Source organism: Ochotona princeps, chromosome 22, assembly GCF_030435755.1.
Source record: "Ochotona princeps isolate mOchPri1 chromosome 22, mOchPri1.hap1, whole genome shotgun sequence".
In the NCBI taxonomy this organism is placed as follows: Eukaryota; Metazoa; Chordata; class Mammalia; order Lagomorpha; family Ochotonidae; genus Ochotona; species Ochotona princeps.
Genome location: NC_080853.1, coordinates 37849823 through 37873575, shown reverse-complemented (window position 1 = coordinate 37873575; position 23753 = coordinate 37849823). Strand labels below are relative to the sequence as shown.

The 23753-nt window shown below is 46.1% G+C and overlaps 1 pseudogene; it reads left to right on the top strand.

Moving 5' to 3' along the window:
* Window positions 1-15670: 15670 nt before the first annotated feature.
* On the top strand, window positions 15671-22649 carry LOC131483035 (cyclic AMP-dependent transcription factor ATF-1-like; annotated as a pseudogene).
* The last annotated feature ends 1104 nt before the right edge of the window (window positions 22650-23753 follow it).

The window sequence follows — 23753 nt, the reverse complement described above, 5'->3', positions numbered from 1 at the left end:
AAGATTTATTTACTTTTATTCAAAAGCCCTATTTTCACAGCAAAGGAGAAACAGGGGCATCTTGCATCTGCTGATCCATTTCCTCAAAGGCCACAACAGCCAGAGCTGAAGTGATCCAAAGCCAGGAGCCGGGATGGTCAGAGCTGAGCGTTATCTGAACCTGGGAGTCAGGAGCTTCTCCTGGGTATCCCCAGTCTGCAGGGCCCTGAGGACCTGGATCAACCTTGGCTGCATTCCTAAGCCATAAGGAGAATGCTGGACCTGAACTAGAGCAGCTGGGACAGGAAACAGCACCCACATGGTGCCAGCACCACAGGGCGGATGTTTAGGTTACTGTGACACCACACTGGTCCCACTGATGTCCTTTTAAAATCATTCACATATTACTGATGCTCTTTGCTTGAAACATTTTGAAAAAAAAAAAGCTTAGATGCTCTATCTGCTATGATTTTTTAACCTGTACTGGTATACGCAGAGCCCAGATTGTGATCAACATCCTAGCCTAATTATTGAAATACATCTCAATAAAATCTTGTTTCTCCTGGGGATAGGTAAGAAACAGGTATTACATTTTCGGGTAGTATATGAGCAAATGCACAGCCAAATTGACAACCAAGCTTGGGTGAATTAGTAACGTGTCTTCTCCTTCAAGTAAGAGTAAGACGGGAAGATACTGGGGCCCTGAAGGTGTTACGTTCTGCTGCTGCTGAAGACGGGAGACAGTATCAACAAGACACACCGGAAATGATGTGAGTCCTGACACTCGCCACTGGAAGATTTCATTAGGACGATTGGAAATCAGAACTTTCCGTCAGAGTTTAGTCTTTATGAAATATTTCAAAAAATGATCAACTACTTCAAGAATTCTAACATGCTAAGACTATAATTTTAGATTATTTTAATAATCAAAAATGAAAGTGTCCTAAATATTTGAATATTAATATTAAATTGCACTAAAATACACGTTAGCAAATCAGATTGTTTTACAGAATCATTGAGTCTATTCAATTTGCTGAAATTTTAATTTTTGGCATATACAATTTCCTAGTATAAATTATTTCTGAAAGGGAATTTGCTTTATCTTTTTAAGAATTTCTAAGCAAAACCAATGCTGATTCTTTGTTAAAACATAAAAAAGTGGGGAAAAAAGTAAACTATCCATCTTTGCAAAAGTATAAATTTGGGCTTGAGTTAAGTGATACGTTATCAGTATGAATTCATGAGTTAATAAAATGTATGTATTAATTGTATTAACTAAGCCAAAACTAGATGATAAAATCTTCTATGATCCAGCTACATATCATGAAAACGATATTTGCCAGCCTGATTTGGGTTGAGTCTCCTGCATGGTATTTACAACTGTAGGAAGAAACTTTTACCAGAGTCTGGCCACTTTCACTCCCTGAAGGGTGAGTCTTGTTGGTATACAAATAAAATTCTCTTACAAAAGAGTTACACATTAATATAAATTTATTTCAAGGAACTTGAATTGCAGAAAGAACGTGACTTCTTGATTATCAATGTTTTAGATACCAATGAAATTTACATTTTTTCTTTTAGATTTTAAAAACATGCCAATATATTTTAATATAATTTCACCATTGACTATTCTTTATATGCTCAAAATCCTTAGTCAGACAGTAGTCACTTCCATTTCTGTCTATCTATGCTGTTTCTACATTTATTTATCGCAATAATTACATCTCTATCATCTGTATGCCTTTTTCGTGGACACACACACCTGCCACAGTGGATGCAGGTTCCAGAAATGTCTCCATTAACCTAAGATGTGACACCACCTCAGGACTTAATGGCAGCAGGCTCAGCATCGTGGAGCCAGGACAAAAGGTGCACTCGAGTCCAGCATCTTGTTGTCCAGTCAAGTTCAACGGCTTCTTAGGTATACCCTCTCTGGTCTGAAGACAGAGCCAGCAGAGTATCATCCCAGTCAATTGAAAGCTCCAACATACCATCAGCAAAAATTTACATCACTATGGAATTAATTGACATAGTAATGAGTAACCAACATGTTAAAAGTAAATGCGAGTTCCCAGCCACCTTCTGTGACCACCTCACCTACACTTCAATTTTAGTTTATACACAACATATAACATTCATAACATAACATGTTATACATAACATCATATCATCTTAAATTAAGGCAAACATGTGGTATTTAACCTTTTGGGATTGGCTCATTTCCCTTAGCTTTATGGTTTCCAGTTTGGCCCATTTGGCCACAAAGAACTGCATTTTGTTTTTTTTAATAGCTGAGTAGTGCTGGACTCTATGTTTGGTATATTCTTGCAATGGGGGAATCTCAACTGAACTTGAGCTGTGTTCATGCAACAAGGTGGAGGAATCCACCATGGTGGGAGGGTTTGGGGAGGGGTGGGGAGAACCCAAGTACCTATGTAACTGTGTCACATAATACAATGTAATTAATGAAGAAAAAAAAAAACACACAAATCAGAAAAAAAAAAAAAAAAAAGAAGGTTGCTGAAAAGCAAAGCTGCTATGGCTTACCTTTGTCTACTCCAACACTTTACTCCATATTTGGCACATTTGAGAAGCACTGTAAGACACCATGAGTGGGTGGAAAGACAATATGCTCAAGAGCTGGTGATCAAGCATTGTGGTTTGAGCTCAGCTGTGCTTTCGCATACTTGGACGAGTCTCTGAGGCTCCCAACACTCAAATGAGGCTCTGCGATCAGATGCCTGCAAGACCTCTTCTCATTCTGGTTTTGCTTCCTGGCACACAACATCCCTGGATGACTCAAGACCATGGAGAAGCCAGCACGATGGCTCAACTGGCTGCTCCTCCAGTTGAGTTAGCTAACCTGCTAACACCAGCATCCCATATGAAGAGTGGGTCATGTCCCGGCTGCTCCACTTCCCATCCAGCTCCCTGCTTGTAGCCTGGGAAAGCAGCATGAATGGTCCAAAGCCTGGGGACGCTATGGCAATTTAAGAGACCCAGAGAAGGCTCCTGGCTTTGGAGCAGCTCAGCTCCAGTCATTATGGCCATTTGGAGAGTGAACCAGCAGTTGAAAAAAAAAAAAAAAGGTGCACTCGAGAGTCCATATCCAGGCTGTGAACTCAGGCTCCAGACCCACTCAAATACTGATGCGGATGCCAAACCAGACTCCAGCAGAAAGTCTGTTTGGGGATCTTCCCACGTGGCTTATTCAGAATCTACGATGACAAAATTAAAGTACAGCTTGCTATGTCAAGGTCAATCTATGAAGACCAGATACAGGTATACAAGGATCATTCGCAATCAGAGAAGCATGATGTCATGAAAGCAACAGAATAAAGTAGAAACAAGTGACCATAAAGAAATGTGATTTATAAACCTTGGCCATTTAAAATAATCAGCTTAAGAAAGTGCAACGAACTAGAGAACCCAGACAGGTTATCCAAATCAAGAATATTATCTATGAACAATGATAATTCATTTTTTAAATGATTTATTTGATTTATTTAAAAAGTAGTGCTTTAAAAAAGGAGGGAGAGGAAGAGACAGAGAAGGAGAGACAGAAAATGAGCTTCTACAAACATGGCAGTGCAAGTGACACTTTCACCCATTATGAAATCAGCCAGTGTCCACATAAAACACCAATGTTTTCTCTGACATGCGCACTTAATATAGAATCCAAAGATACACAGACGAAACAGGCATAGCCCGGTGTCTCTGTTGTCCTTAGACTTTATCTGTACTCCTTCGGAACTGTGGTCTTCTTACTTTCTGCTTGTTTCATATTATGGCTATTTTGAGTTAAGCCTGTAGGTTTGTAGGTTAAAATTATGTTTTTGTAAACTTAAAGACAAATGAAGGCAGCAGGGAGTGGAAGGGAGGAGGGGCAAAGGGAGATATTATTATCTTTTAGAACTGTACCTATGAAATCCATGAACTATGTTCTATTTATATTAATATAATTTCTAAATCAATGAAAAATTACTGCCAGAAAGAATATCCTGCCAAGCAAAAGTATTCTGCAGAAATGAAGGGATGATGAATAAGGGCTTGTTTCCAGACAACAAACCTGAGGGAGTTTCACTTCTACACCTGCACTGCATAAGTGCTACAGGGAGTCATCCAAGTGGAAATGAAAGAATGTTCATCATTATTTTGAAAGAAAATAAAGAGTTCAGTATGGTGCTATGAGTATTTGTAAAATCAGGAATATTACTGTGAAATAATGGGATATACATCTGTTTTAATTTTTCTATAAATGAACAAACTACTAAACTAGAGCTATAATAATTTGCTAGTGGTCATATGAAGTACATAAATTGGGAAGTCAATATTAAATGTGAGTGAAAAGGAGAATAAATGTAAATTGTTTTCTGCAGTCAAATTCAGCTTTCAACAGTTGAAGGTCATCTATTATTACTATATGCTGTAATATGATAGCCTTTCAAAGAATGAAACAGGTGCTGAAACAATTGCCATCAGGGAGAATTAGAACAATATATAGTTTACTATAGCATTTCTAGCTCCCAACATGAGAATGAAACATGAACAAGTTGGACGAAAAAGTTTGTAATTCTACCAACAAACAGGCAAACAGAACAAGTGTATTGGCATTTGCTGAATGAGAAGCTCTGAAGGTTAAACATGTATTTCAGGATCTATTGAGTGTTGTGGGCTAAGGAGTTAATTAGCGCTCGTTAAGCTGGGCAGCAACAGGAACTGGGCTTGTGGCTAAAAACACCTGGACTAATTGGACTCATTTGTATCCAATCTCCTGCTAAATGAGGATGTGGGGGTGGGGTGAGGGGAGAGTAAATAAGGAGAGGGGAAGGAGCAATGAAGGGAGACTTCACAGAGACTTCTACCATCACTGGTCTCCCGTGGGGGCTTCATCCCCAGACCCTCTCCCTGTCCACAGTACTGGCTCTGCTGGCTGGAACAATTGAGCACCAAAAATATGCAATTCTCTATGGAAATAAATACACAAAACATTTTCTGACAAATTATCAGGGAGCTTAGCAAGCCAACTATTCTCAAGACAGTCTACACTCTAGCAGTCATCTTGAAATGAATGGCTTTGTTCCAGACACATAACATTTCATACTGTCAGATACACTATTCATAATGGAGCAGGAAAACTGACTACAGTTCAGTTGAGTTTATGACCATAGAGTCCTAGTATCAGCCTGTTATCATATTCATATCATAAGATTATTATAGATCATGGGAGAAACCCCAAATGTTTGGACTCTATTTTCAATGAAAGTGACTTCCACATGAATGCTGCTAAAATCGGGAAACACACCATGTCTGAAATTCTATTTCAGAATCAACACTGTACATGGATTAATTTCCTGTTGCTTGCCAAACATAAATTTGAAATTCATGGAAGAACTAGGGCTAGTCCTAGAATGTTGAACTGTCAGTGTAACCGTTTAAAAATGCAACCTCTAAAACTCACAAGCCTACTAACAAATTGCATGTAGTTATTGAAGTCAAAATCCTAACCAGTTAAATAAATACATTTCCTTAAGTTAATGTAACAATAGCTCTCATTTCAGTGGTTTTGTTACCCCCTAACAGAATAGTTAGCTCATGTTGGAAAAACATGGCTTTATTGGATATTACAAACTGTTTATAGTAAGAATAATGCTGGGTCCAGTGCGGTGGCCTAGCTGCTAAAGTCCTTGCCTTGAACGCGCCGGGATTCGATATGGGCACTGGTTCTAAACCCGGCATCTCCACTTCCCATCCAGCTCCCTGCTTCTGACCTGGGAAAGCAGTCGAGGACGGTCCCAAGCCCTGGGACCCTGTGCCCACGTGGGAGACCTGGAAGAATCCTGGTTTCAGATCCACGCAGTACTGGATGTTGCGGCCACTTGGGGAATGAATCACCAGATGGAAGATCTTCCTCTCTGTCTCTCCTCTCTCTGTATCTCTGACTTTGCAATAAAAATAAAATAAATCTTAAAAAAACAGTGCTGAAGGTTTGAGTTAGTGTATCCATGCATTAACTATTGTTAGATTTGCCGCTCACCAAATGTTAGATTCGCCAACCACCAGAGAAAGGATAACTCAGCCAAATATATGAAAAGCATTTAGATGGCCTTTATTTCAGGGAACCACGGTCATGGGCTTCCCTTCCCGATGCAGCAAGTAGGACATTCGGGAGGGCGTGGGCTGCAGAGGAAGAAGAGCATGGAAGAGACGGGGAAGGGGCCCTTTTAAAATGTCCATGACGTGAAAGCTGAAATGGGGGTCGCCTCGGCCCTTCTTGGTGGGGGGACATGAGTCTGTGCCCCTCATTGGTGCAACGGTGGTCTCACTGCCTGAGGGGGCGGCCAGAATTCCGCCATCTGTTCCAGGTTTGGTTGGAGGCAAACTCCACCCATCTCCGGCCACCATGGTAGCCATCATTCCAGCCTCTTGGTAATAGGAAAGAGGGCGACGAAGTCATCTGGCTGCTTCCTGCTGAAAGGGGTCGTAGTCTCTAAGTGAGGTCCGGAAGAGGCTCACGGGCACCAGAGTGTAGGGCTGGAGGAGCATCTAGTTGAAGGCAGTCCATGGGGCTTTATGAAGTTTCTTCTGAATGAACCTTGGAAAACAAGGGGCAATAGTTCATTAGAGACCTATAATTACTAGTGGAACAAGTATTGGAATAAGCCATGACATGAGTGTGGATCCCCCAATTTTGAGACTGAAGTTGCTGCTTGAATTGTGCAAATTATTTCATCTGTTTGGTTAACATGAGGTAGAGAATTATTAGGAGTAGGGTCAGAGGCAGGGGAGGCCTTTTGGCATGGAAAGGTTAGTGTGGTAGGCCCTGTCTGTTGCACCTTCCACTGAGATGAGGTAGAGGTTTGGAAAGGATTTAGATGGGGACAATGGCACCAGGAGATGTGGCCGAGAACTTGGAGAAATCTGTTCATCAAAGAGGCATTAACAATAAGACTAGCCTTGGTGGGGAGGAATCCTCTCTCCTGCCAGATGGCTGAATGTGGGTGAGCAATGATAAAAGCATGCTTGGAGTCAGTGTAGATACTGACTCATTTTCTCAGATATTGACTCATTTTCTCTGAGCTAATGTTAATGCCCGAATCAGTGCATACAGTTCAGCCTTTTGGGGAGGAGTTCCAGGGGAGGCACTGTGCCTCAAGCACGGAGTCCAAGGTCACTGTCGCAAAGGCCGCACGGGGATGTCTGTCAGGCCTGCACACTGAACTGCCATCCATGAAGAGTGTGAGATCAGGTGATGGGAGAGGTTCATCCTGTGGGCTGTCCCTAGGAGACAAATCAAAATCAATAATTTGAGGACAGGAGTGTGTAGTGAGTGGTTCCTTAGGGGTTGGCAGAAAGGAGGCCGGATTGAGTGGTGGTGATTGGGTCAGAGTGATGTCTGGGTTTTCAATGAAAAGTAGCAGCAACTGTCAGGGCCCCGCATTGAGCTGCCACCCACACTCCACAGAGAGTGAGGTCAGGTGACTGTGGAGGCCAGTAGGAGTCGAGGACATTTCTCCCGTTTGATTCTTCAAGCCGAGTTTGGGCACGGTGTTCTCTTGGTGGTGGTGGTTTCAGTTTGGTGGGGGAGGAATGGGAGGTTGCTAGCCCTGCAAAACAAACTGGTTAATGGTTTGGCTACACATTGAGTGGTGACACAAGAGGGAAGGGAGGGGCTACTTATCAAAAGTCCCTTTGAAAGGATGGCTGGAGTTCCTCCTGAAGCTCACTGGGATATGCAGTCTCTGAGGGTGGGTCTTGAGGAGCTTCTCGGGGTGCCTCTGTGCTGGCAGATGGATCACTGTGGCAAGTGTTGACCTTCCGAGCAGACTCCGCATTCCCACCATCTTCGGATGGAGTGTCCATTTGGCTTTGGCAGGGAACTAGGGTCACTTGTATCAGCCCCAATATCCCAGCCTTTTGTTGTATGATCTTAGTGGGGAGACTTGGGCTGCAACATGTGTGAATGAGTGGTGAAGACTGTCTAGTAAGGCTTGAAGAAAGAAACAAGATACAAAAAGAAGCAACAAAATAGCATAGTTGGTTGTCGGAAAGAGAAAAGTTTCTGAGAGTATTCTAGTGGAGATAAACTAGCCTGCTGTTGGTCCTATGCTCTTTTTCTCCCCCTGCTCATTGGGACTCTGGCTGCCAGCAAGAGCTAGGGTGATTGCTTTGGTCTTTCTGAGCTCAGCAGAAACAAAGGAAGGGCCTACAGTAAGGCCAGGGCTCCAGTTGACAGTGACCTTCAAGGCTCAGTGCCAGCTAGCAAAAACTGTTTCTGATGTTTTATATACATGTGCACTTGAGTTTTAAATCTAGCTGCACCCAGGAAAATTCTGAAGTTGGTTAGGTGCATGTGAGGCCCAGGACCATCTATCTCTTCATGTGGGGTGCTGGAAGAGACGACATAAAGGAAGTGTGAAATTCCATGGGGTGACCTCCCGTTGACCTCCCGTTGACCTCCCATAGACCTCCTGTTGACCTCCCATTTCCCGGCTGGACAGAGAGGAGAGCTGGCCTTGAAAGGGAGGCTGATACAGAACAGATGGTGACTCTGGATGGAATATACAGCTTTACCTGTGGTGCTGTTGACTGTAGGCCGTCCCTCCATGGCAATGAACACTTCGGCAGCTGGGCAGAGTGAAGGGCTTTCTAGCTGGTGGCCCACCATGGTCCTGACCCAGGGATTCTTTGACCCCCAGGACAATCCCATTCCTAGTGGCCTGGCTCTTAGCAGAGTTAACAAGATGCTTTGATTGGCAGCTGGTTGCCCAGTCTTCTGGCATTCCAAGTTGCAAGCAGGTGCGACCAGAGGATGGGCTGGCCTTGCTGGGTCTCCCTGAGAACAGGTTACTGCAAAAAGCCACATTACCAGGCCTCCTGTTGTCTAGCTCACTACTCTTCCTCTGGGCCCTGGTTGAAGTGGGCCACAGAGGCAGCCTTGGATGTCAGCCAAGGGGATGTTCAATTCTATCCCTAAATGCCTTAATGTACTGAGCTAGAAATTTGTAGTCATGGACACATCCTGACAGTTTTAAGGTGATGTCCATGAGGAGATAATTAGGTTAATAAGTTAGCCACACCGTTAAGGTCTGGAGATCAAACTGTGCACTTTGAGTCCTCAGTGTCAGAGAGAGAGACAAGAGGAGAGGTGAAGAAAGGGGTTGGAAACACCAAATTCATTACATCACATTGTCAAGTGAAAAGCTCTAAAAGCATTTACCAAAGGTCTGAAGTCGGCTGTACATTTGAAATAAGAAAAACAACGTGGGCCCGTTGTTGTGGCCTAGCAGCTAAGGTCCTCGCCTTTAACGCGCCGGGATCCCATATGGGTGCCAGATCTAATCCCAGCAATTCCACTTCCCATCAAGCTCTCTGCTTGAGGCCTCGGAAGGCAGTGGAGGACAGCCCAAAGATTTAGGATCTTGCACCCGTGTGGGAGACCTGGAGGAGGTTCCTGGCTCCCAGCTTCGGATCAGTGCAGCACCGGCCGTTGCCACTGCAGTCACTTGGGGAGTGAATCATTAGATGGAATATCTTCCTATCTGTCTCTCCTCCTCTCTGTATATCTGACTTTCCAATAAAAATAAATAAATCATTTTAAAAAATGCTTATTACTGTGAACTCAAGCTACAAGTTAGGTTTTTTTCAGGCTTTTTGCTCTTTTTTTTTTCCTCCTTTAAAGACATGATCATGAGTAATATTATGAATATTATTAGACTCAGCAGCATGGTAGGGTGTAATGAATATTGTTAAAATGTTAGTTTTCCAAAACTGAAAACTAAGTTCACCAAGTGCTGTTATTTCCTTTAGGTTTACTGAAGCAAACATAGTGCTTCCACAAATATCTAATTCAGTATTTTTTTTTTTAATTAGATTTCGGTCCAGAGCTGCCTCTTTCTAAGATAAAAGTCCTTTATAACTATTTCAGATTCTTGACGTCACATTTAGCAAGCTCTGAGGAGATCTAAATATTAGATCTCACATGCACAGATCTCTGGAGTGTGGAAGAGGCTGCTTGGTGGTATGTTAACGTATTTAAAGGAAGGGATCATTTGCATAACTTTTAATCAATCTCTCAATAAAATGTTTCCAACCTGAGATTTTCATACTTTTCCAGAAAGTTTTAAAAAAGGTGAGACCTTCTGAAAACAACTGTTTGAACACTACTACAAAGCACTCACTTAGCTAATACTGAGCTGCAGAAGAACTATGACCTTACCCTGACAGTCAATGAGCCTACACGTGAAAGGATCTGAACTGAGAAACACCCAACCTATCTACCAAAAACACCCTGGGAGGAGCCTAAGCAGCACGGCCACAACCAACCTGAAATCATGGGTGGAAATTTACCTTGCATGATACCCCCACATCTGGATATGGTAGAGCCCAGTCCTCCATCACTATACATTTCCATAATTGAGAAGTCATGAAGCAAGTCAACAATTGGAATGAGTTAGAACAACAGCAACAACAACAACAACAAATTACAGCACCATGAAAAAATGTGCCACTGCAAGAAATGTATCCATGCATCCCTGCTTCCAGACGAGAGATGGATTCCCAACAAAACTGTTGGACATGTGTTCACAATGAGATGCCAGACTGTCTGACATTGCCTGTACCAACAATGTCGGGGTGCACTTCAATAAGAGACTGATAGAATGATGATTCCTTCTGAATGACTACACCATTGTAGTAAAACCGGGGAAATCTGTCGGGAGGTGGGAGTTTGGGAGAGGAAAATCACAGTCTATATGGAACTGTACCGCATCACTCAAAATTCAAAGACCAACATAATTTAAAAAAGAAATATGCTTTGCTGCATGATTGATGTGAGACTTGAGTTCAAAAAGCTCTCAAAAAAAGTAATTTTCTTTGATGGTTTAATCATATTATGTCCTGTTAATAGGAGTATTTTCTTTTTTAAAAATGATGTGTTCAAATTGTATGAAAGACCCTTTCTTTGATGATGATGGTCATGGTTTCTATTTGCCAATTTGCTGTGATAATATTTTTGTTGATTAGATAGGTATTAGAAGATGAACTAACCTTCCATTTAAGGGATATAAAATATATTGTCTTGATGTATTATCATTTTAAATTTTGCCAGGCAATACTTAACAACATTTTGTCAAGAATCTATCTTTATTTATGTGTTAAGCTGCTTTATAATTTTGCTTTGTATGTTGCTTCTATCATTTTTGGTATTTGAGGTATAATAATAAAATATGTTAAATTTAAAAAAACAGCTCTTTTGCATGTGGCATGGATGAGTTGGTTTTTACTAGAGCAATTTTGAGACAAGGTATGAAGGGATGTTTGCCTAGAACAGCACTCCACATTGAGGACCTCAGGTTCACATATGGTGGCTGCTACCCATCCCTGGGTACTGGGGCACTCGGGAGGCTGGGTGTGACTTCTCCCATTCTCTGCTCCCTACTGCCAGATGCAGGAAGAAGAAAAAGAGAATTAGGAAGAGAATTTGGATATCACCCACTTTCCCCTAACAGTTGATCCTTCCCACCCTGATCAACTCTGTCAATATCATCAAAAAATAAAAATTTTAAAAGACAATCTTTTATGCATTCTCTAGGCCCTTTTTTGTTGGATAGCCAAAACCTGCTAATTTGCTATGAATAAAGATTTAAAGAAGTATGATATTTCAAATAAAAGTACCAGAAATGTGGGACATTTTTTTCAAACCTTGAGTTTTTTAAAAAGAGTGAAATCGCCAAAACAATCAATACCGTGTATTAAATGGACATGATGGTTTAAACACATACTAGAGAACAACTCAGAAGAAAGCATGATAAATGTAAATATTTTCCACAAGTCCAAATAAAGACTGCATTTACAAAACAAATTCAAAAGCTGACAGTTCACCTTTAAAGAAATACAATGCCCAAACTGGCAAGAGCCACACACATTCATTGCATGGAGAAGACACGACCAATAGCAGGACAAACATGTATGCATTTGGCTGATGTGACGGTAGGAGCAATGGTAGGCATTTGACACAGAAGTTAAGGTGCCGTTGGATATGTGCACCCAAATCAGAAGAACTGGGCTGTGCTCCTGGTGCAGGCCTAATTCCAGCTGCCTGCTAATGTGCCCTCTGGGAGGCAGCCAGTCAGGCTCCAATCCATGGGTCCCTACCATCCCTGTTCCCAGCTCGGGGCAGCTCTGACTGTAGCAGGCATCTGAGGAGTGAACCAGCTGACGGGAGAAATCTCTCTCTTTCAAATAACTGCATATTTTCAAAATAATTCTATTCAGTTGAAGACAACTCAAAATATTATACAAGCTAGTCAGAAAAAAAATCACAAAGTTTGCAATCAAACTTCAACAAAAGTTGTAAGACAAGCCCACATACAGTCCAAGGCTATATTTCCCAGCCTATCGAGAAAGTTCATGATGAGGCAGTTGGGATTATATCAAAGGTACGGCCCAGATGCCAGGTGGGGGTGCATTTTAACTTATACTAATATGAAACATTCTCATACAAATGTCTAAATATCATAAAGTCTGACAATCATGCATTGTTATCAGTTTTCATTACTGTCTTAATAAAAAAAAGTAAGGGCCCTGAGGTCAGAAAACTGCAAGTGACTTTAAAAGCCTACAGCTGCATTCCAAACGCTCCATGGAGTCAACGCTTCCCTCCTGGTGTTGGTTCAGGAGTTTATGCTTCAGTCATGGCTGCTTAAAGCTTTTGTGAATTACAGTTTCATACTCTTCTTTAAAAAACACAACCATGTAAATAGGGTTAATTCACACTAATAAAAGCAGTGTCAATTGGTGGTCATTTTAAAACATCACTTAAAGAACTAAAATCTTAACAATATGTATACTACAAGAACTACTTGTTCTGTCATATCCTGTGTGTTGTATGTGTGCTTACTGTGTTTTTACATGATAAAATTTATTGAAGAAACATGTTCTAATTGGCTAAAAAAGAACAATCATAAATTAAAACTGCTATATAGCTTAATATGTTTGTAATTCATGTGACATATAGGCTGTTTGGGACATATGGTAGAAAGAAATCAAAATGTTTTTAGGTCATTGACACATTTGTGCTCTAATTTACTGGGTAAACAATAGACTCTTGTGTTACACATTCAATATCAAATCCAATTTAGCTTCTACATTTGTTTGATAAATTTCATACCTGAAAATATAACCATGCTGATTTATCATTTTCTACTCTTAAATAGTGTATATATCATTCAAATACATAAATGTAAGAGATACATGTCTCCCATACATGTACTCAAGTCTTAACATCTGTAGAACACATTGGACACTTTGGTCAACGTCTTCCTAGGTTGTTCATACGCAACAGATAAATTCTTAAGTTCTCAGTTAATTACTCAGAAAACAATTTGCAAGTCATGCCTTATTCCATCGTTTCTCCTTGGTTCTGAGATGAAAAACTCCTTCTACTCTGAAGGAATTTCAAGATGGATACTTAGATCGCCAGACCTTAGAGAGGGATGGGTATCTTTCTCTGTAATCGTGCCAACATATACACCACGTGTTTCTGTAGTTTGGGGTTGAGAGGTCTTTCAGCATGAGCTCCTCTGCACTGCTGGCAATCAGGACTTCCAAATCGGAATCAGAGTGGAGCGCTCCTCTGTACGGCATGCCCAGGAAGAACAAGACCATCTAGGATAGAACCTCTAGTTTCAAAGTGGGTTTAGCATCACAAACTCAATCAGTCTAACATATCCAATCCATAAGAGACAAAAACTGCAAGACGCTAGCTGGCTGCGTGGGCACTGGTAGTCACTGGCTAGGGAGATGACCCTGGGTGCTCAAGGAGCATACGGGCCAGGGTGATGAGGATGCCGGTTACCAGGACCTCTTCTGCGAGCCACCCCGTGACAGTAGCAAGTGGAAGGGCAGCTGTGAGTGTGAGGGCGACCACTGAAATGGTCTCTGTTGCAGGCCAGACTGGGACTGGGGTTGTGGGTGTGTGTGGCTCTCTCAGGAAGCAATCCGTGAGAGGGATGACTCTGAGCGTCGAGTTGGGGCATGGCAGAGTCTCCAAGGACTCTGGGGTAAGAAGGAGTGGATGTGGCAAAGCAAGTGAGAGAGGCCTCCAGGGGTGTAGGTATTGGCCCTGTCAGGTGGGCAGTCTCCCCTGAGAAATGAGGAGAGGAGAGTGCAGCCTGAGCCTGGAGGTTGGAAGCCGTGCTCCACATGGGGTCACTTGGGTAGTTGGTAAGCAACATGGAAGCATCTATGAGAGCTGGAGACGTGAGGGCAGACAGTGGGGAGGAGCTCCCCCAAATCTCTGTGGGACTGAGTCTGCTCGAGTTCAGTAGGGCTGACTCACCCAGAATTGTGGGGCCAGTGGGAGAGTTGCAAGAAGAGATGGAAGAAAGACTGAGAGATAGGTGTGATGGGATGACAGTCGGGGGAGAGGAACATTGTGAAGTTCTGGAAACACCACAAGTTCCCTGAGTCTGGAGGGCTGATTTCCCCTCAGCTGTCATGTTGGTGTGCAATGAAGAGGGTGAGATAGAAGAGACACTGAGGGACCCAGGACAGGGAGACCTTAAAGGCCCCGACTCACAAGCAGTCCCCTGAAACACGTGGTCTGACTCAGGTGGAAATCCGTGCATTGTTGGGGAGTAGCTAGTTGAAACAGGAAAGGGATTAAGGTGTGAGAGTGCTGGGACACTGGTGATGGTGGAAGAAGCATCTGAAAGGCCTGAGAGAACGGCAGGTCCCTGAGACAGGAGAGCAAACTTCTCCTCAACCGTAAAGTCACGTGGGGAGGAGTGTGAGATGGGAGAGAGAAGGAGGGATGGCAGTGATGTGCCAGGGGCAATAGGAGAGGAACATCGGGGTTCCAATGCAGAGAGGGCACTGAAACACGAGGGGGCATAGTGAGAAGATACCGAGGTAAATACTGGGGAGTGGGGCTCTGGTGTGCCCTCAGAAGAACATTCAGATGGAACCCCAATCTCCTCCATGGTAGACATGAGGGCCCAGTCTACTGCTCCCAATGAGCCTGGCCTCTCCTCCAGGCCGAACTCCCTCTGGTTGGTGTCCTCACCGAGAAATCTCGGGACGGTAGGGGAGTAGCTGGGAGACAGAGGAGACAGTGGTGGGAGAGGGTTCATGGGGGAGTAACAGGGTGAATTTCCTGCCACACTAGGAGCTTCCTCATTCACGGGGGCTGACTCCTCCACAATGAAACAACTGCTACTCAAGGAGCAGGATGATGTGGAAGACACACTGATGCACACGGGGCTGGGAGACCTTAAGTTCCCAGAGTTGGCAGGAATCCCATGGCATAGGTTGTCTGACTCAGGCTGAAGTGTGGGCATAGTTGGGGAGTAGCTAGGTGCCACAGGATGGGCATTGGACGGCACTGCAGAATTGGGTGTGGAAGGGTAGGAGGTGCCAGCAGGGGGAGAGTGATGTATGGATGGGCATGGTTGTGTTGGTGACAATGACAGGTGGCGTGAAGCCAATGGAGAAATGGCACCATATGTGGGGCTCCCTGTGGAGGATACTTGCACAGTGAAGGGGTCACTGGGACCCAAGGGAGGATTGTGAGTGGACTCAGGCGGGGTGAAGACTGTGGAATCAGGCTCTGGTGTGCCCTCAGAAGAACATTCAGATGGAACCCCAATCTCCTCCATGGCAGACATGAGGGCCCAGTCTACTGCTCCCAATGAGCCTGGCCTCTCCTCCAGGCCAAACTCCCTCTGGTTGGTGTCCTCACCGAGAAATCTCGGGACGGTAGGGGAGTAGCTGGGAGACAGAGGAGACAGTGGTGGGAGAGGGTTCATGGGGGAGTAACAGGGTGAATTTCCTGCCGCACTAGGAGCTTCCTCACTCACGGGGGCTGACTCCTCCACAATGATACAACTGCTACTCAAGGAGCAGGATGATGTGGAAGACAGACTGATGCACACGGGGCTGGGAGACCTTAAGTTCCCAGAGTTGGCAGGAATCCCATGGCATAGGTTGTCTGACTCAGGCTGAAGTGTGGGCATAGTTGGGGAGTAGCTAGGTGCCACAGGATGTGCATTGGATGGCACTGCAGAATTGGGTGTGGAAGGGTAGGAGGTGCCAGCAGGGGGAGAGTGATGTATGGATGGGCATGGTTGTGTTGGTGACAATGACAGGTGGCGTGAAGCCAATGGAGAAATGGCACCATATGTGGGGCTCCCTGTGGAGGATGCTTGCACAGTGAAGGGGTCACTGGGACCCAAGGGAGGATTGTGAGTGGACTCAGGTGGGGTGAAGACTGTGGAGTCAGGCTCTGGTGTGCCCTCAGAAGAACATTCAGATGGAACCCCAATCTCCTCCATGGTAGACATGAGGGCCCAGTCTACTGCTCCCAATGAGCATGGCCTCTCCTCCAGGCCGAACTCCCTCTGGTTGGTGTCCTCACCGAGAAATCTCGGGACGGTAGGGGAGTAGCTGGGAGACAGAGGAGACAGTGGTGGGAGAGGGTTCATGGGGGAGTAACAGGGTGAATTTCCTGCCACACTAGGAGCTCCCTCATTCACGGGGACTGACTCCTCCACAATGAAACAACTGCTACTCAAGGAGCAGGATGATGTGGAAGACAGACTGATGCACACGGGGCTGGGAGACCTTAAGTTCCCAGAGTTGGCAGGAATCCCATGGCATAGGTTGTCTGACTCAGGCTGAAGTGTGGGCATAGTTGGGGAGTAGCTAGGTGCCACAGGATGGGCATTGGACGGCACTGCAGAATTGGGTGTGGAAGGGTAGGAGGTGCCAGCAGGGGGAGAGTGATGTATGGACGGGCATGGTTGTGTTGGTGACAATGACAGGTGGCGTGAAGCCAATGGGGAAATGGCACCATATGTGGGGCTCCCTGTGGAGGATGCTTGCACAGTGAAGGGGTCACTGGGATCCAAGGTAGGATTATGAGAGTTCTCAGGCAGGGTGAAGACTGTGGAATCAGACTCTGGTGTGCCCTCAGAAGAACATTTAGATGGAATCCCAGTCCCCTCCATGGTAGACATGAGGGCCCAGTCTACTGCTCCCAAAGAACCTGGCCTCTCCTCCAGGCCGAACTCCCTCTGGTTGGTGTCCTCACCGAGAAATCTCGGGACGGTAGGGGAGTAGCTGGGAGACAGAGGAGACAGTGGTGGGAGAGGGTTCATGGGGGAGTAACAGGGTGAATTTCCTGCCACACTAGGAGCTCCCTCATTCACGGGGACTGACTCCTCCACAATGAAACAACTGCTACTCAAGGAGCAGGATGATGTGGAAGACACACTGATGCACACGGGGCTGGGAGACCTTAAGTTCCCAGAGTTGGCAGGAATCCCATGGCATAGGTTGTCTGACTCAGGCTGAAGTGTGGGCATAGTTGGGGAGTAGCTAGGTGCCATGGGAGAGAGCCTCTGTGTTTGTGCTGAGGGTACGGGAGACTGGATGCGGAGCTCTTGGTACATCTGGGCATCCCCAGGTGGGTCATGTGTAATGCTGCTCAGCCCATTCAAGTCATTGAAGAGGTGTTCTTGGGAGCCGGGGCAATTCCCTCGGGTAGGGGTTGAGCTGCATGAGGGGGGAAGGGTGAACATGTGGTAGATCGTGGACACCCCTGAGGACTCAGAGTATGGCCCTGGGGATGACACTGCAGAATCGGGTGTCCTAGGGGAGAAGGTGCCAGAAGGGGGAGAGTGATGCATGGATGGGCATGGTCGTGTTGGTGACAATGACAGGTGGCGTGAAGCCGTTGGGGAAATGTCGCCACATGTGGGGCTCCCTGTGGGGGATGTTTGCACAGTGTAGGGGTCGCTGGGATAGCCGTGAGATCCACTGAGCGATGCTGGTCTGATGTCTGGGGAGTCAGGTCTGGAGGAGCCTGCAGAAGGACTGGATTGGTCCCTAGTCTTCACTGAGAAAGACATTATTACAGGAAGTAAGCTGCTATTCCCTGGCCTGTGTTCAAATCTACAAGTTAGAGGCCCTGAAAAGGATTTTGAGCCTGAGGATACCAGGTTGGGGCTGTGGTGCGTTAAGAGTGAGGCTGTGTGTGTGTGCGTACTTGTGTGTGTATTGTTTGTGTGTGTGTGCGCGTGTGAGTTGTGTGTGTGTGTTGGGTGTGTGTATGTGTGTCTGTGTGTCTGCCTTAGGCTACAGGAAAGCCTGTGTGAAAAACGCGGGAATAACCAGAACACAGATGACAGACCCACTCACACAAGTGTTCTGTCACTCCGTGTCACGATTCAAAGTCGCAGGATGCTCGCAAGATGCTCGCTGGAAGCTCGCAGGATGCTCGCAGGATGCTCTGGGAAGCTGTGCAGCGCAGAAACCTGCTCTGGCATTCACTTTCCTCAGAGAGAATCCAAGCTCATTGCCTTGGCAACAGCCTTAAATACCCGAGGTGGGCGGGGCTTAGCGGAAGGGGCGGGGCTTCCTGTCAACTGACAGCCTAACTGCCACCTAGACTCCGCCCACACGCAGTCGCTCTTCTGATTGGACCATCTGCCTGTCACTCTGAGGCACCATCCAAAGCAGACCCGGGGGTGTCCCACTCCCTGCATCTGTTTATGCCTTTCATCCCTGTGGTGTGAATAGCTTCACCCCCATCCCTGGTATTTTCCACCTTGAGGTAGTTTGTGTAGAAACAGACACTGCCCTGGGAGTTCATTTGAGAAACCCCAGGGCCTGTCAACAGTGAACTCATTGGATTGGGATGTGTTCCCTGATGCCTATTAACATAGTCAGATCACCTGGGCAGGGCCTGCAGGGAGTTATTTTGATAATCCCATTATTTAGACTGAAGTTCAAGGACTCTGGTCCACCTGTCATCTAGGGTCAGTTCCCTCTTCAGCCCTGAGGTGAAGTTTGGATCCCACCCAGCACATTCCAATCTTTCTTTAAGGTGACACAAGCAAACACTCCCAGCGTCCGTCACCCCACGAAGGGACCATCAACGCACTGAAGGAGAGCAGGCTCACCTGAAGACCTCCCAGAACAACAGGCTCACACGTTGGTCACCTGGAGGGCAGCCTGCACAGCAGACCTGGGCAGATGTGCTTCCTCCCAGGCAGCAGAGACAAGGCCGTTCTACTGAACACAGAAAGAAAATGTGGACTAAACAGACAGCAAGTGCCAAGGGTCTGTGGTGATCTTTTGTGCCCACAATATTGAATTTTTCTCTTTCATAAGATTTACTTATTCTTCTTGAAAGGCAGATTTACAGAGAGGAGGAGAGACAGGAAGATCTTCTGTCTGGTCATTCCCTCCCAAAGCAGCCGCAGCCACCAGAGCTGATCCCATCTGAAGCCAGGAGGCAGGAGCACCTCTCATGTCTCCCACACAGGTGCAGGGTCCCAAGGCTCTGGACTGGCCTTGACTGCTTTCCCAGGCCACAAGCAGGGAGCTGGATGGCAAGTGGGGCTGCAGAGGCACAAAACCACGCCCATATGGGATCCTGGTGCTTGCAAGGCAAGGACTTTTAGCCCCTGGGCTACTGCACCGGGCCCTTGGTGTGATGTTTTCACAGGGGAAGACAAACAGCTGAATCCTTGCTGCTCTGGCTCCCCGCTTGCTTGCTCCCGGTGCAGAAACCAGTGCTTGTACCCGATCAAAGCTTGTGACAGGGGTCACTCAGGGCTCAGCCCAGTGTTGCATTATCCAGTACTCTCTGTTGCCCCTTAGGAAGCCCGACTGGGTGAGCCTTCAAGGCAGGGCACTCCACCCTCCACACCCCATTCAGGGACGTCAGTCACACCTAGACACACACAGGCTGGGTCCTTGCATCCAAGATGTCACGTAATAAATTGTTTCATTCAAATAAAAGCATCAAATGTATAACCACAGGTACTGACTATTAGCAATTAGATAAAAATATCCATACTAGCTATTGTGAATACAGTTGGAAGAATATTCCATCAGGGTCTGGCTCCTGGCCTTGCCCTGTCCAGCCCTGAGAATTTCAATCTTTTGGGTGCGGGAACCACCAAAAAGGAGCATTCTCTGTTTCTGTCCTTTCCTGTCTCTGCTTCTTTCCAAATAAATGAATACATTTTAAAAGCACCTAAGGATAAATGACCTTGCGTTGACTCAAATACTAATTGAATTGTGGCCTTGGAAATTTAAAGAGTATTGTCATAAAAAAAACAATGGGTTTGGGCCCAGGGCGATATCCTAGTGCCTAAGGTCCTCCCCTGGAACACACTGGGATCCCATATGGGCGCCGGTTCTAATGCCGGCAGCTCCACATCCCATCCAGCTAACTGCTTTGGCCTGGGAAAGCAGCCGAGGACTGTCCAAGCCCTTGGGACCCTGCACCCGTGTGAGAGACCTGAAGAAGTTCCTGGCTCCTGGCCTCGGATCAGCACAGCACTGGCCATTGCGCTCACTTGGGGAGTGAATCAACAGGATGGAAGATCTCCCTCTCTGTCTCCCCTCCTCTCTGTATATCTAACTTTCCAATAAAAATAAAATAAATCTTTTTTTGAACAATGTAACCGAAATAGAAAAGAATCAGATTACAACAATGTATATCTATTCCTTCGCTCCCTGAGCTCCCACTGTGTCAGGCAGGAAACAAGGGGTAGATGCAGCTCCATCAGCAAAGCTCTGTTGTGTGAGAAACTTATCCACACAGCAAGTACTGTGGGGTTTGGCTGTGCGCACCCCCACCCAGAGGTCACGTTGGAAACTTTGTCCCCAAACTCACATGCTGATTTCACTTGGAGGTGGTTAGGTGCAGCTGAGGCCATCAGGTAGGGCTGCCAAGAGGCATGAGTGGCTTTAGAAAAAGTAGAAGAGGGCCCGGCGCCGTGGCCTAGCGGCTAAAGTCCTCCTCACCTTGCACGTGCCGGGATCCCATATGGGCGCTGCTTCCATTTTTTCTTTTTTTTTAAGATTTATTTTTTTTTTTATTACAAAGTCAGATATACAGAGAGGAGGAGAGACAGAGAAGAAGATCTTCCGTCCGATGATTCACTCCCCAAGTGAGCACAACGGCCGGTGAACCAGGAGCGTTTTCCAGGTCTCCCATGAGGGTGCAGGGTCCCAAAGCTTTTGGCTGTCCTGGACTGCTTTCCCAGGCCACAAGCAGGAAACTGGATGGGAAGTGGAACTACTGGGATTAGAACTGCTGTCCATATGGGATCCCCGGGGCGTTGAAGCTGAGGACTTTAGCCGCTAGGCCACGATGCCAGGCCCGGTGCTGGTTCTAAACGCGGCAGCTTCATGGGAACATGTGGTCACAGCAGAGTCCCTAGGGCATTCCAAGTCAGACTGTCACTTTGCAACAAGAAGTTTGTGACCACAACGTGCGGACGGACAAATCTCTTCTAGCTGTAGTGGAATTTCCATGGCTTTTGATGTGAACTGGAGTCAGGAAGGAATGTCGCAGCAGAAGGGGGCTCGCCAGCACAGAACCTCTGTGCAGAGATGGAGCCAGGGCTGTTGCTCCTGGGCACTTTTGGCCTCCACTGACATTGCTGTTTTAACTATAGTTTCTAGGCGCCCCCGGCCTGCTGGAGATCATGCCGCCTGAGCCCCGGCGGCCCCGGGGTGCTGAGCACACAGCGGCTCGGGCCAGTCGTGCTCAGGGACACTGGGGACACTGGGGACACCGCTTCTCTCCGCCCCGCCTGACCCTGGGGTGCAGCGGGTGGGGGAGGAAGTCCCCTGCCTGCAGCGGGTGGGGGAGGAAGCGGGCCACAAACTCATGGCCATCTGGGAGGGAGGCGGGGGCGGCCAGTTGCAAGTTCCGCCCCTGGGGAGGGCAACCAGGCTGCAGCCAAGGTTGATTAAGGAAGATTCCCACAAGAGCAAAACTTCAGAGGCAGCACCTCAGGCTGGTTCAGCACTTCAGGGAGCTCACATTTCTCGACAAATTAGTTTCCTAGTATCGCTAATATTTCTGAGAATGTTGTCGGAGTTTTGACAGGGATTGCATTGACTCTGTAGAATACTTTGGATCATGTGGATATTTTGATGCTATAGAGTCTTCCGATCCTGCAGCATGGTAGCATCTTTATCTGACACTGAGTAGTCGCAGGACCCGTGGGACAGCATAGGCTCCTCCCAGAAAGCCCACGGGATCCTGGCTCGGAGGCCGTCTTACAGAAACATACTAATAGACCTGCCTTGGGAAGATACACGGGGCAGAAAAGGAGACGGAGAAAACCCCGGCGTGTCTGCTGTCACGTCTCTGTCTGACCTGATCAGACGAGCAGAGGACAGTCCATGGCCATTGCCCCACAGGGAGCCTTACAGTCGGCCAGTCCGGGCACGGATGGCACACAGGGCCTGCAGACGTTGACTGTGGCAAGCTCAGGCAGTGCCCAGCAAGGGACGATTCTCCAGGATGCGCAGCCCTCTGATGGACAGCAGATTCTTGTGTGCAGCAAGCAGGTGGTGGGCAGACTGCATGGGGAGATGTGCAGACCTACCAGATGCGGACCACACCCTCAGCGACTTCACTGCCACCAACCGTGGGGATGACGTCACCGCTCACCCTGACGTCACAGGCAACTAAAACAGATGGCCCCCAGTTGGAAAGAGAAACACGGCTGATGGGAAACAGGGAAGCTGCTGGAGAATGGCGCAGAAAGAACAAAGAATATGTGAAATGCCTGGAAAACGGAGCTGCACTCCTGGAAAATCAAAATCAAACTCTAATAGAAGAGTTTGATTCTTGAGAAGGCAAATATTTTTGTGCACGAAAAGTTAGTTGGATTTCTTTTTCATGGAGATGCATAAATTAAAAGGTCAAAAGTGAAGCTTTTTATTTAGGTTTTTTGCAATGCAAATATCTTCCGCAGGAAATTGGTTGAAAGAAGATTCAATGGAAAACGACTTCAAGCAGGCCACAGGCACCACTGGAAGCCATGGAGCATCACACACACTCAATCAGCAAGAAGCAGACACTTCCTAAAAGCGCAGGACAAGATGAAGGCCGGTAAATTGAGTTTTTCAAAATAAAACAGTTTATCCTGTAGGCTTGCATAATTTCCTGTTTCCTGAAATCGACCTTTTTTAGTTGTTAGGCGTGTGTGTTGAGTGTTTTATTTCTGCTAATAAATTCTAAATTACGGGCCTGACGCCGTGGCCTAGCAGCTAAAGTCCTTGCCTTGAACGCCCCAGGATCCCATATGGGCGCCAGTTCTAATCCTGGCAGCTTCACTTCCCATCCAGCTCCCTGCTTGTGGCCTGGGAAAGCAGTTGAGGATGGCCCAATGCTTTGGGACCCTGCACCTGCGTGGGAGACCCGGAAGAGGTTCCAGGTTCCCGGCTTCGGATCAGCGCAGCACCGGCTGTTGCTGCTCACTTGGGGAGTGAATCATCAGTTGGAAAATCTTCCTCTCTGTCTCTCGTCCTCTCTGTATATCTGACTTTGTAATAAAAATAAACAAATCTTTTTAAAAAAATTCTAAATTACACTTGTAGAAAAGAACCTTAGTATGTTACTAAAGGATAAATTGTGTTTTGTGATGATGTGTGCTTGTCCACCGTCGGGTTTTTTCAATGAGCTTCTACCCTGTGTGATGTTGACCTGGGATGGGCCAAGTTGGGCTCACCATTTGGAGAGCCTTTTGCAAAGGGAGCGAAATGCTCGGAGGGAGGGTGGTGATTTTATAACTTTTTTTTTTTATGAAAATGGAAAGAAAAACTGTTTAGTGGTTTGATATTTTTCAGTTGTTTCTTGCTCATTCTGGCTTTGGTGATTTCCTACAAATATATATATATATATATATATATTTTCAATTCTGTATTCTGTATGCAGTTGAATATCCATTACTCAC